The following is a 13,482-nucleotide window of genomic DNA, read 5'->3' as shown; positions in this document are numbered from 1 at the left end:
TTTGCATGAGGTTCCGAGTATAGCTTTTGATAGTGGGTTTGAAATCACTGTACGGCATCAGCAGTGGAGATAAGGGCTTGTCAAGAGCTGCTTTTGCTGCAGCATCGGCTTTTGTGTTACCTGCTATGCCGACGTGACCCGGCAACCAGCAGAGGACGATGTCACATTGGCTAGTATTTGAAATTAGAACTCATGCGTTTATGTGTTTGTTGTAACACAATTCATGTTTGATCGTTTCATTGTATACTGTCAAACCAATGTCAAATCAATGTTAATGGGTAATATAAACAATTCTCAACGGGAACGATAAACGAAATAAAAGAAAGAAACAGGACTGTTTATGTATTATAAAACAATAATCCCTTTATCATGGAGTCAAAGTGATCAAACAGATTCACATACAAATATTACGCTACAAACTGTTACAAAAAAGATATTGAAAGCGCCAGTAAAATATATGTTGTGGGCTGTATCCACAACTGAATTCTACGATCTTACTTTTCGATTACCCAATTGACAGGCGAAATAGGGCCTGACTATTATATTTATTTAATTTAATAAAAACAATTGAGAATATGAATTAACACCTTTGGTGATGGAAACTTAACAAAGAAAAATGAAGGATTTACATCGCTAACTTAAACATCGTAATTATATATTTTGGGCCTTTGTGGGGTCACGTGAGATAATTTGTTTTGAAAACTGGACCACATGGCCTATTTTAAAGTAGGTACAATAAGCTTTCAATTGAGCCATAATATGTCCATACAAGAGATGGGGGCATTCAACACCTTAATTTGGCCACTTTCATTAAAGTCGCTGCTGTCCTGTTACGATTATTGAGACAATATATTGTTTGTTTGTTTGTTTGTCTGGTGTTTTTTTATTTAAAACGTTTCCCAGCTATATTATGGTAATCTGTTAATAACAGAGTCTAGATCAGACAATGTAGTGATTGACATCATGAGCATCAAGCTTCAGGCAGGTATCCAAGCACGTGGCGGTTTATTACACTAGATGTTTATTCTACAAAATTCCCAGGTTACATATACACATATACATACGGTTGTGTCTCCTCTCATACTGGTGAACTCACTTTTTTTGGCATGTTAGTTTCACACATAGTTCTCCTAAGCACTGATTTCCAGCTGACTATCCAGTTTCAACTAAGGACTCAAGGGGTTACAATATGTAATAATCATATGTTTCAACAAGCACGTGAAAATTTTATATATTTTGAATATATTATGTAATTTAAAAACAAACTATGTCATACGTTAAATGTATTATCATGTTTGTAATGTACACAGTTTCTTCTACAAATATCGAAATAAAATAATCATCAGATGCATACTTGCCTGAGTAATGGTAATATCTTTATAATGTTTTGCTTGAAGTTGGCACCTGAAAATAACTCTGACGGGTACTATTTTCAATCAAAAGTGGCAAAGTTGAGTGAGTGGGTGTGTATGTCTTTACGCCTCTGTTAGCAAATTTCCAGCAATATCACTGCTGGTCACACCAGAAATGGGCTTCACATATTGTACACATGTAGGGAATCGAACCCGGGTCTTCGGTGTGACGAGCAAGCGCTTTAACCACTAGGCTACACCCCGCCGTCCTTGGCACAGTTAGGCATGAGCAGACAATACATATCAGTCGTGTCGAACCGAGAACACAGCAACTACGTAGTGGTGGCCGGTGGTGTGTGGTCTTGTTCATAGAGCCAGGTAACAGATCAGTTGAAGTTAAGTAACCTTGGTGACGGAGAGTCCTTGGAAGGGTGACCGTGTTTGGCATCTTGACTCCTGAAAGATTTTGGACTCCAGTCCTGCCCCACAGCGAGGCGTTTGTGGTCTCATCCTGGGCGTTTGTGAGTTTGTTCACATGAGATAATGTCTGGCTTTGTGCTTGGCGCCACTGAGCATCTTTGAGAATGATATTAGGCGCTCTACAAGTGTATTATATATGTATTATATATTGTGTACACAGACACAGCCAAGCTTAACGGTGTTAATCACCGCTTTACTCAGTACGGTCACTCTCATATGTGATTGAGCAAAATAGGGATTAATTTAAACAAAGGTCTGAGTATATCCATATAAGCTGAATGGATAAAAACCTGAATCCCCTTGACGCGTATAATTTAAGGAAAACGACGATAAGAAGTTCACTAACTATGCTTATTGTTTGCTCGGCATTCTAGAAGTTAACATAACAACGTATGGTATGGATTTACAATGTCTTTATTATTTACATCTCGATGTTTCTGGGCTACTTCTTGCCCCTTCATCAAATACACTTTTACAAGCTTCCAATTCACTGTACATGTTTTCTTATGTTGCTTCCAATCATCGTACATGCTTTGATGTGTGTCTTCCTATCACTGTTTTCATAAGTGTCTACCAATCTATGTGTATCCTTTTCGTTGTATAAACACTATGTACATACCAATTTATAATATAAATATACCCTTAATGTCTTTGAGTCAGTGAGTGAGTTTGGTTTGACGCCGCTTTTAGCAATATTCCAGAAATGGGCTTAACACATTGTACCCATGTTGGGAATCGAACCCGGGTCTTCGGCGTGACGAGCGAACGCCTTAACCACTAGGCTACCCCACCGCCCTTAATGTCTTTGAACGCTGTACATCAGTGTACATCTCAATCTTTACTTCCATCTCACTGGCCTCCTGTACGCACTTTATGTTTTGTTTGTAAATCATATTCTGTCATTCACCTGTTGAAAGGGCAAGAAGTAGCCCAGAAACGTCGTGTTGTAAATAATAAAGAAGTTGTAAAACTATACCATACGTTGTTGTGTTATCATCCAACTCATCCAAGATGCCCATGAAGCATCTGATTCTAGAAGTTGGTGAGTTCTTGTTTATCGCATAGAGCGACATTGAGATCCTTACAACGTTAGACTTTTAACTTGTTAACGGTGTAAGAATCTACATCGAAACGTTATTCTATACAATAAACAAGGTTTCATCCATAAAGTTGTATGCTTCATTTTTCAATAATTATGCTGCAATTAAAGTATATGCATATGCGCCGATTATTAATCTGAGTAAAGACTAAGTGAGTGAGTGAGTATGGTTTTACGCCGCTTTTAGCAATATTCCAGCAAGCTCACGGCGGGGGACACCAGAAATGGGCTTCACACATTGTACCCATGTCGGGAATCGAACCCGAGTCTTCAGCGTGACAAGCACATATTACAGCAATAAATACTCGCTGTCATCTTCCTAAATATAACACAAGTGCAAATAATGCACACTGCACCTCACTGACTTTCCACATGTACAATGAAACATGAAACAAGAAGGCGGGTAAAATGATATTGTGCCTTTGTTTGTTTGAAAAAAGGCGGGTAAAATTATATTACGTTGATGGTTGACACGTATATGGTAATATCTTCGCAATACAAAAAGGTATGTATGAACAAGTTAAAGCGACGATTGCACCTTAAAGTGGATTTAAATTGTCTGAATACTTTTTAATCAAAGTTGTTGTACGCCAAGGTTGTCTTTTAAGCCCATTTTATTTTTCATGTGTGCAACAAAGATCTGGTAACGCACAATTTCACAATAGTTTTAGGATGATGTATATGCACAGGTGTTAATGTTTAACATTATTACTCTTCTATATGCATATGGACTAATACTGTTAGCAAATTCTACCCCAAAAATGGATTGGACTGTTTGCACCAATAATGTGTCAGATGAAGACAGGGAATCAATGACAATCAAACACAGATGATTCCATGTTGAGAACACGGGCTATATATCAAAGTATGAAAAGTGGTCATATAATGAAAGGGAAATGAAAGTTGTTATAAATGTAAAGTAGTACATATATGTAGATATTTTTGGTTATTACAACAATGTTTTCTACAAGGCCTTGCAATGCATCACAGGGAAGTAAAGTTCTTATTTCGTAAAACACATTAATCTATAAACAAAATGTAACTGCCAGAAATATTTTCGAAACATTTGATCAGAAACGTTTATGGTTTTTGAATGATGGAGATCTAGGGGATCAGTATTGGCTCCACTGATTTCAGTGTCACTGTTCAAACATAAATAAATGTTTATGATATTCTCTACAAATCGGCAGTATAACATTTCCAAATTAGGCTATCCTGTTCCTGCATGACAAAGGCATTAATTATTATAAGAAGGCATGCTCTATCACGAGGTGTTTATAATGCATTAGGCATTCAGAAATTTGAAAGAGACAGAAGTGCTGTACATAATATAGGATAGATATATTTATATCATATACTGTTTTAATATAATATACATATACTGTTTTTATATAACAGATGATACATAAGTTTACATAAGTTTGTGTGTGTGTGTATATATATATGTATATATATGTGTGTGTGTGTGTGTAAGCAAGTAATTTCTGCAGGTGTATAAGCAATAAATGTATAAAGCTTTCATTGTTCAACCGAAGAGCCGCTGGACGTCGAAAGATATATATAAATATATATAAAGCGGGGTGTTACACTACTTCTATATGAATCCAAATATATCCATTTCACATACAGATGAAAATATTATCCACGGATGTGAAAGTAACATCATCGGAAATGTACAGCATTTGCTTTACATACTATAACGAGAAATTAGAGCAAATATAGGATATAAGTACTAGAAGTGAAAGTGTGGGAATAGGAAGAGAAAAGACAGTTATTGTTAAAATATTTATATGAGCTAAGCAATGTCCATAGTTTAGTTTTATCCACTTAAACATGTCTTTGGCTTCAAAGAGTACCGCCGTAAGAATTTGTCTTCAGCAACCCATGCTTGTGGTAAGGGGCGACTAACGGTGGTCAGGTTGACACGTCATTGTATCCTAATTCTGTAGATTGATGCTCATGCGTTTCATCACTGCATTGTCTGGTCCAGACTCGATTATTTCAAGACCGCCGTCATATTGCTGGAATATTGCTCAGTGCGGCGTAAAACAACAAAGAAACAAACAAGAGTACCGCCATGTAAACTCACTTCAATTACTCCGCCATTGTCAACAGCACCGGGGCGGTGGGGTAGCCTAGTGGTTAAAGCGTTGGCTCGTCACGCCGAAGACCTGGGTTCGAATCCCCACATTGGTACAATGTGTGAAGCCCATCTCTGGTGTCCCCCGCCGTGATGTTGCTGGAATATTGCTAAAAGCGGCGTAAAACCAAACTCAGTCAGTCAGTGAGTCAGTCAACAGCACCTTATGAACAAACGTTTCCATTGCATTTTCATTGTGTTTCCAGACGGGATGGTGATGATTTGGAGATTTTACGGGTGCTTTCCAACGCTCGTTTGGTGCGTTGTTTACGCCGCACTCAGCAATATTCCAGCTATACTTCTCATCAAAGGTTTAGACTCACTAGTGTAAATATAGCCACTTACTTCAGGCAACTGTTCTAAACTAAATTTTGCAAAATATTCCATACTGTTTAGGAGTACTGTTTACACATGAACTGATGTATTGTAAATCAAATTCGTAACGTGGAAAAGATTATTGTCATGAGTTCAATAAATGATGAAAATCAGTGAAAATTGGCGAATTCTTAACAAAACTTTACACCACAACGTTAACGCAGCTGTTTACATGCACGATATTTGCACATGATTTAAAGCAAATTGATGCAATTTCGAGCAATTCATCTGCATAAATTTTGCAGTTGGTTCCCCCAGGTTAGTGGAGAAATCAATCTTCGATGTAACCATATATACATACATAACATATAGTGATTGTTTTAATTGATTTTAAACTTTTGAAGAGAAGTGTATATGGCGACGGTCTGTAAATAATCAAGTCTGGACCAGACAATCCAGTCATCAACATCATGAGCATCGATCTACGCAGTTGGGAACCGATGACATGTGTCGACGAGCCTGACCACCCGATCCCGTCAGTTGCCTCTTACGACAAGCATCAGTTACTGAAGACAACTCGCATGGGCCCTCCAGGCCATTTGTCTTTGATTGAAACAGGGGTGATTTGACGGTGATTTTCGTATCGATTTATACCTCTATAAACCATAAAACCCTTTGATTCGATCTGGTAAATCGGTAAAGCCAGTTTTGTTTACCTGTTAGACAGATTGGCGCCGTATTAGTCGCTGTTAATCGCTTACGTTATTCCTAAATACTTGTTTCAGGATTTTTGTCTACGACTTTGATCAAGACTGTTATCTTCGTCGTTTCAATTACGTATTGTTTAGTTATAGTGAAAAACGAGGATATTATTAACTGTTACCCACAGAGTTAATAAACAATTAAACTATCGTTTGGTTTATCTTTGTTAATGCGCCTTATTTATTTATTTATTTATTTGTTCGTTCGTTTTCTTTTATTCCCGACTGGACAATTACAAGTCGGTGTTTGGCTTTGCTCTAGCTCTGACGTCGGAGTTGTATTTACCGTGACACCATGAGTTGCAGATTGAACACAATCAAATTTCTTTAGGACTCCACTGGACGCCGGGTTCGTTCAGGTTGGATGACATTAAATATGGGGATTAACAATAAGGGCTATCGAACAGCAGTTTTTTGATTATAGACTGAATGTTATGGCTAAATGGTTATTAGTCTTTCGAATTAAATACTCTTAAGGACAATAGCTGTCCTAATGGTAGCTATGCCAGCACTAAGAGTCATCGCTGGTCGACCACCATCACGGGAAGACCACAACCCATTTGTCTACGGATATCGAGTTTACTGTTGAGGATTTTGCAAGCACGTTTATATCCATGAGTCACTGAATTGGAAACTGTCTTGTGTTGACTTTAATTTTTTGAAAGTTCACCGGAAGTGTCAGTGATTGTGAAAACAACAGAGCAAGTAACTATCATTCAATTTGATTTCTGTCTCAGCTGACGATCAAGATGATCCCAAAGATGTTCATTTGGGTTCATGTCTGAAGAACGCGCTGGCCAAGACAATACGTTGAGGTTAACATTGTGCGGTTGAATAATTCTGGCGGTTCGAGGCATTGCGTTGTTGTGCTGCATAATGACTGCCCTAAGCAGTTGTTCAAATAAAGAGCACCACAAAAGAGTTCAACACTTCATATCTGTATCAGTAGGCATTCGGATTTCCTCGGATGATGACAAATTTTGTTGTTCTCTGGCCATAAATGCCGCCCCATACCATGACGCCCTCTCCATCGAACGGATGAACTTCTTGAACGCAGTTTGGCGCCAGTCGCTCTCCTCTACGTCGAAACATCGAAACATTCTAACTCTGACATCGTTTCTGAAAAGACTGAACAGACTTTCACCTGTAAAGAACACTCTCTCCCAGTCACGTCGCTGCCACCGACGTACAGTTTGTGCCCATTGCAGTCTGCGTTGATGGTGAAGACGGTCAAGGACAATACAAGGAATGGGCGGTAGGCTCGAATACCAGCCATACCAAGTCGTCGAAGGACAGTTCGTCTGCTGATTTCGTGTACTGGTGCTATTGCCGTAATTGACGTCGCCATGACGATTCTGTTCCTGAGATGGATCTGCCGGATGTAGCGGTCTTCAGCCAGTGTCGGGACTCTTGGTCTTTCCGACCTCGGGTATGGCCTGTCTGCTGATAGCGGTTTATCAATTTGCTGATGGTGGCCTGGCTGCAGTTGAAGGTTTTTGCCAGCTGACGTTGTGAATCCCCCATACTGGCCATACCGATCGTTGCGCTTGCGTAAGTCATGGTGTATATCCGTGGTGGTTTTTCGGTTGTTGCATGCTTACTCTGTTCATCATCGGTATTTATGCCACAATCATGCACGTGTATAAGGAGGCGTTCGTTTTGTATATCAACTTTGTATGAAGGCCCTATTCAGCTTATAATGAAGGTCATAGGAGGACAAGTAGGCTTCTGCACTTTGTGAAGATGTAAACTAAGTGACTGCATGTGGATGGAGAGTGGGGCTACATTGAAAGTTTCAGAAAGTCGACGTCATGCCATGTCATGAAGAGTTCATTTTAGTACTGTCGTACTGCATTCCAGTATGCTAGGGTATGATGGCTTTTGTGGACCAAAATGTTATAACTCGCCCTCACATTTAGGTGCATAAACCTTATAAGTTGTATGCTTCTCTCAGGGTAATACAGTCTGTTGTACGCTCTTGTAGCAGTGTCACCCGAGCCGGTAACGTATTTATCTTTCCGCCATGTTAAAAATACAAAATATCATTTTATTTTATTTTGAAGATCGATAAGCTCGCTACCGACTATATAACATGTAAACAAAATGGCGTCTGCCTCTCGACTGGATTTTTTAAAATCAGTGAAACATATTCTGACAAGCTTAAAACTGCCATAAAAATGGTTGATTATGCTTAAGTTGAGTGTGCAAACGATGCAATGTACAACATAGTTTAAATAAAGCAGTGAATGTCGGTAAAATAAATGTGCACACAGTGAAGTTCAACTCAAAAACAGCTAATAGAACGGTTTTCGAATTCTTGCACTGCAAGATAATATAAGTTGTATGCTTCTTTCGAGGGTAATACGGTGTGATGTACGCCTCTTTGTAGCAGTGTCACCCGAGCCGGTAGGCGAGGGATGACACTGCTACAAAGAGGCGTACATCAGACCGTATTACCCGAGGGAAAAGCATACAACGTATTTATCTTACCGCCAGGTTAAATGTACCAAATATCATTTTATTTTATGCTAAAGATCGCTACCCACTATGACATGCAAACAAAATGTCGTCTGCCTTTCGACTGAATTTTTAACATCAGTGAAACATATTCCGACAAGCATAAAACTGCTATAAAAAATGTTAATTATGTTTAAACTGAATGTGCAAACCACTCAATGTATAAAATAGCTTAAATAAAGCAGTGAAAGTCGGCACTGCATGCGTCATATCATGACGTCATACGATTGTTAGCGCTTCAGCTTCTGGGCGGAGAGCTTGGCGGTTACCGTGGCAGCGGGTTATATTTTTTCCAGTTGTCACCCTTCTGGTAGGGTGACACGGAAACTTGTTAAAGCGTCATTGGCCAATGAAATCAAAGTTTTTTACATGAAGGTAAGATAAATGCTCATGTATATTTGCAGTGACAACATAATAGTTAGCAGTGACATTAGCAATAAAGACAGTTATGATAACAGTGCAGCCGCCTTTTATGCGTGGCATAAGGTTTAAAATGTATTCAGTTAAATCTAACTTTGGTGTGTAACATACTGGTACGTACAGTGAACCCCAGTTTATCTCGACAGTGATGTATCCTTGTACAGTACAACCAGAAATTATTGAGAATTTAAGATTGTAAATGTTTTTATTTCTTTTCACTAGTTACTCACGTATTAAATGTGAATATTAGCAGAACATAACTCCAGATTCAAAGACAGGTGAACAGTTAGTATTTTGTCAAGTCACCATGGGCAGCAATGCAGGCTTCAATGCGGCGGGGCATACTACTGATCAAAGAAGTTAGAAAGTCGTGGTCCCAATATCGGACCTCTTCGTCTTTCATTTCAGCAATATTTGTCAGATTTTTCTTATTGACACTTTTTTTAACGATGTTTTGGGTCGTTGTCCTGCTGGAAAATCCAAAAATGTCCATAGAACACTTGAGCAGATGGAAGTAAACGTCCCTCGAGAATATCTGTGTACCACTCACTGTTCATATTCCCTTCAAATACACAGAGGGACGTTGCCCCTAACACAGATATGCCAGCCCACACGTTAAATTTGGGACTGTACTTTGGGCGCTGATACAAAGGTTTTTCAAAGGGGGATAACTCTTCACAAACTTATGAAATAGGATTAACGGAGTTGTCTCTCTTGAATGAAACCAAGCACTTGATAGCTGGTCAAGGTTGTTTATACTGGAAATCCAATCAGACATATTCCTAAAATTCTCAATAATTTCTGGTCATACTATATAACATTTGGATGAACAGATGTCCTGATTAACAAACAAATGTACGAAATGTTCTCACTTTAATTGAACAACTATCTCAAAGACGTCCCGTCGCCAGTGGTACGGGATGTTTCTATAACATAGTTTTCTGTTACAAACAAAGTCATGGCGATGCATCATTTGTTTAAGACAAGGCTTGGCCGTTCCGTCCTGAGACATGTGACAGTGCGATACTTGGACGAATTCAATTACCATTCACATACAGTATATGGTTGCAGTAGCGCAGTAACTTATCACCGGTGCTTTCAATAACAGCCGAGATAAATGGTAAGTGCTGTCATATGTCGTTATAGCTCCAGTATCTACCAGTGCAGACCGCCTCTGTGGTGTAGTGGTTAGAGCCTCCCCGACCGCGTCATACCAAATGACGTTAAAATATGGTACTTGTTGGTCCCTGCCCGGCTCTCGGCATTAATGGGTACAACAAGGACTGGTCGGCTAGGAGTCAGTATAATGTGTCTGAGTGGGGTATTCATGCTTCACTGCGGCGTGGTATCCCAGTGGGCTAGCACTATAAAACCAGCTGAAGTCTGGGCTAGTACAAGCGGCCGCACATACACACGCATGCATATGAGCGAAATATTCTCAAGCACGACGTTAAACCCAATTTCACCTCACCTCACCAGTGTAAGCCGGTGGTATTGTTAAAGCTCCCGTATCTACCAATGTAAGCCGGTGGTATTGTTATAGCTCCCGTATCTACCAGTACAAGCCGGTGGTATTAGTATAGGGGATCTGAACTTTCAATCTGGATAGGAAGTACAAGCGTACAAACTTTTCAAAGACAGACATTTTATGAACACATCACCTTTTCTCTTTATCACCACTCCTAAACACAACGCATGGGATGTACGTGCAAAACGCAGTAGCCTCCATATACGTGCATGGGTGTCATTCTTGACTTAAAGAAGGTCGACAAATCACTGTAGACCATTAATTTTGACAGTCATCTTGCATCACACAGTTGTTAGTGTTTGTTTCTAGCCGTTTGCCATTTGTTTGAAAATGAAAGTCGTACACATGCAGATTGCACGTCATACACCAATCATCTTTCAAGAGCGATTACTGTACAAACAACTCCAGTGAAACCTGCCAACACCGGCACTTGTCTAATCCGGCACACTGTTAAAACTGGCATACAAATTTGGTCCCGCAATTTTACAACGATATTATGATCATTAAAAGAGACTGACGAGTGTAAATGGCAGCCATGTAGGAAAATGATCGTAACCGTCTAATCCGGCACCCTGTCTAAACCGGCATTTTATTTCGGTCCCTTGGGGTGCCGGTTTAGACAGGTTTCACTGTATGTTCATAAGGAAGTGCAAGTGGTGATGCACTCTCAAAATATTCATTATTATCATGTCAACAATAATTGACTACGATATCTCCCAATTGTTTTAGTCGTAAATTAAAAATGAAGTTCCCCTACAATGTTTGAAACGTTTAGATCCCGTTCTGTGGCGTTGAAATATTTAAAGATGTGATGATACTAAGGTAGCTTGCATGCATGTTGTGCTGTGGAACACGTTCTGAAGTTGTAAAGGGGCGGATGGGCCGCCTAATGGTTAAAGCGTTCGCTCGTCACGCCAAAGACTTGGGTTCGATTCCACACATGCGTACAATGTGTGAACTCCACTCCTGGTGTCCCCCTCCGTGATATTGCTGGAATATTGTTAAAAGCGGCGAAAAGACTCACTCACTCACTCACTCACTCACTCACTCACTCACTCACTCACTCACTCACTACATACACATATGCATCCTTGGGTTTTTTCTATTTGGTGGACATAAGAAAATGTGTTTCTTTGTTTCAGTACGGCCAGATTCATTGTGTGGTTTGCGAATTGGTGCAGAATAGATTTAGCCAGGAAATATGGCAGAGAGTTCTGTAAGTTCACAGATTTATGTTCTTTCTGTATTGTCTACCATTTGAATGTGGAAAAGATCAAATGCATACTCTGTACCAAAGCAATAGCTTGATTATGTTATGGAGGAAGTATACCACGACCTTAGACAAATGAAGAATAATAAGAGTGCGTATTCCTCAGGGAGTTGAATATGAACATGTAATGCATTCTAGACCGTACATCCCGTAAAAATGTGTCACATACACCCGCCATGCTTCAGTGTGGTTATATTTAATTGTTGATTATGGTGAAAGACGATGACATATTGTTTCAACATAATATGGAACCAGTTAATGCATGCTTATCATAAGAGGCGACTGACTGACTTGGTTGACCCCACTTGCATGGATCGATGCACATGGTATCAACGAGAAATCATTGGGTTGTCTGGTCCAGGCACGATTATTTACAGACTGCCCTCGTACAGCTCGAATATTAAACCAACCAACATGGAATCAGTTCTCACCAACTGAACTTGCCGAGGTAGTGCACGAGACTATCTGTTGCTTCTCCAGAGAAAGGCACAGCAATATTTAAAGCAAGCATTATTCAAAAGGTTTATAACAGCGTAATGTTTAAATGACAAGCTATAGACGGCGATTAACGTCAACGCCGTAACGTCAATACGACACAATGTATGTATCATCTGACATATTTCTTCAAGATGTATTAAATAAGGATGCTTCAGAAGGCTCCGCCGTCACAGAGGCTAGCCACGCGGCCAAATATCCATTAGCTTCCACCGGATTATCTCGTATTAATCACTCATGATCACTATCAGACGAACAAGCTTTCGATATTGACCGAGACGCAAGAATTACACAAGATGGTACGCCAGTGGCATCCCTTGAAGAAACCACTTGACTCCGGAAGCACTAATAGATTATTCAGCATTTAGCTTCTTCTTTTTCAATGTAGAATGATGTATAAATCTTGCACAAATCACGTCACGGGGAATAAGGAAGCAATGGAGTGTTGTAGTGAACCTCATTAGGTTAACGAAGGACAAAGCATGCGTGAAATGATCCACTTTCTTTGAATCCAGAATAAACGGTAATTTGTTGCCATTATTGACTGAGAATGACTCATAGGTCATTCGTGCCTACACAAAAACTGGTCAGAAGCACAGTGTCCATTTGTTGTTATCATTGACTGGTCAGTAGCTGTTCATAATCCCATGGCAATTCCAATTAAGCCATAATGTGGCATTTCCGTGATGGTCAGCGACTGTAGCAAGTGATAAGGTTCTTCCTCATCCAATGCTCTCAAACCAACGTGGTGATGATTGATACGTTGTGCATCATTTCGGTCACATTGGATAGGTGTCTTAAAGGAGCCAGATAACTGTGGAAATGATGGAGTCGGTGTGTTGCTGTGCATCTCAATGACTAACAGCAGTCTGAAATTTGTTCTGATTGTTTTTGTTTCGTTTTTTTTGTTACATGCGGCTCCGTCACGTGAGTAACGACTACGTGATTTTGGCAGGTTGGATGTTGGAGGGAGCAGTGTGACACAAGCTCTTAACGTTTCCCAGTCACGATATCGATTTAAGAAATACAGTTCGCTCTACCACCATGTATAATGTAATAAAGCACACTTTCGCCCTGAACTATTATAGTTAAAGCACGAGGACAT

At 39.7% G+C, this 13,482-nt stretch overlaps 1 pseudogene; it reads left to right on the top strand.

Annotated features, from left to right (window-relative positions):
- The window catches only part of LOC124277523, a 64,485-nt pseudogene that overhangs the window by 31,994 nt on the left and 19,009 nt on the right, over nucleotides 1-13,482 (top strand).

Source organism: Haliotis rubra, unplaced genomic scaffold, assembly GCF_003918875.1.
Source record: "Haliotis rubra isolate DU_JTF1 unplaced genomic scaffold, ASM391887v1 Scf222, whole genome shotgun sequence".
Taxonomy (NCBI): domain Eukaryota; kingdom Metazoa; phylum Mollusca; class Gastropoda; order Lepetellida; family Haliotidae; genus Haliotis; species Haliotis rubra.
Note: the sequence above shows the minus strand (reverse complement) of the source record. Positions and strands in the feature narration are given on the sequence as shown.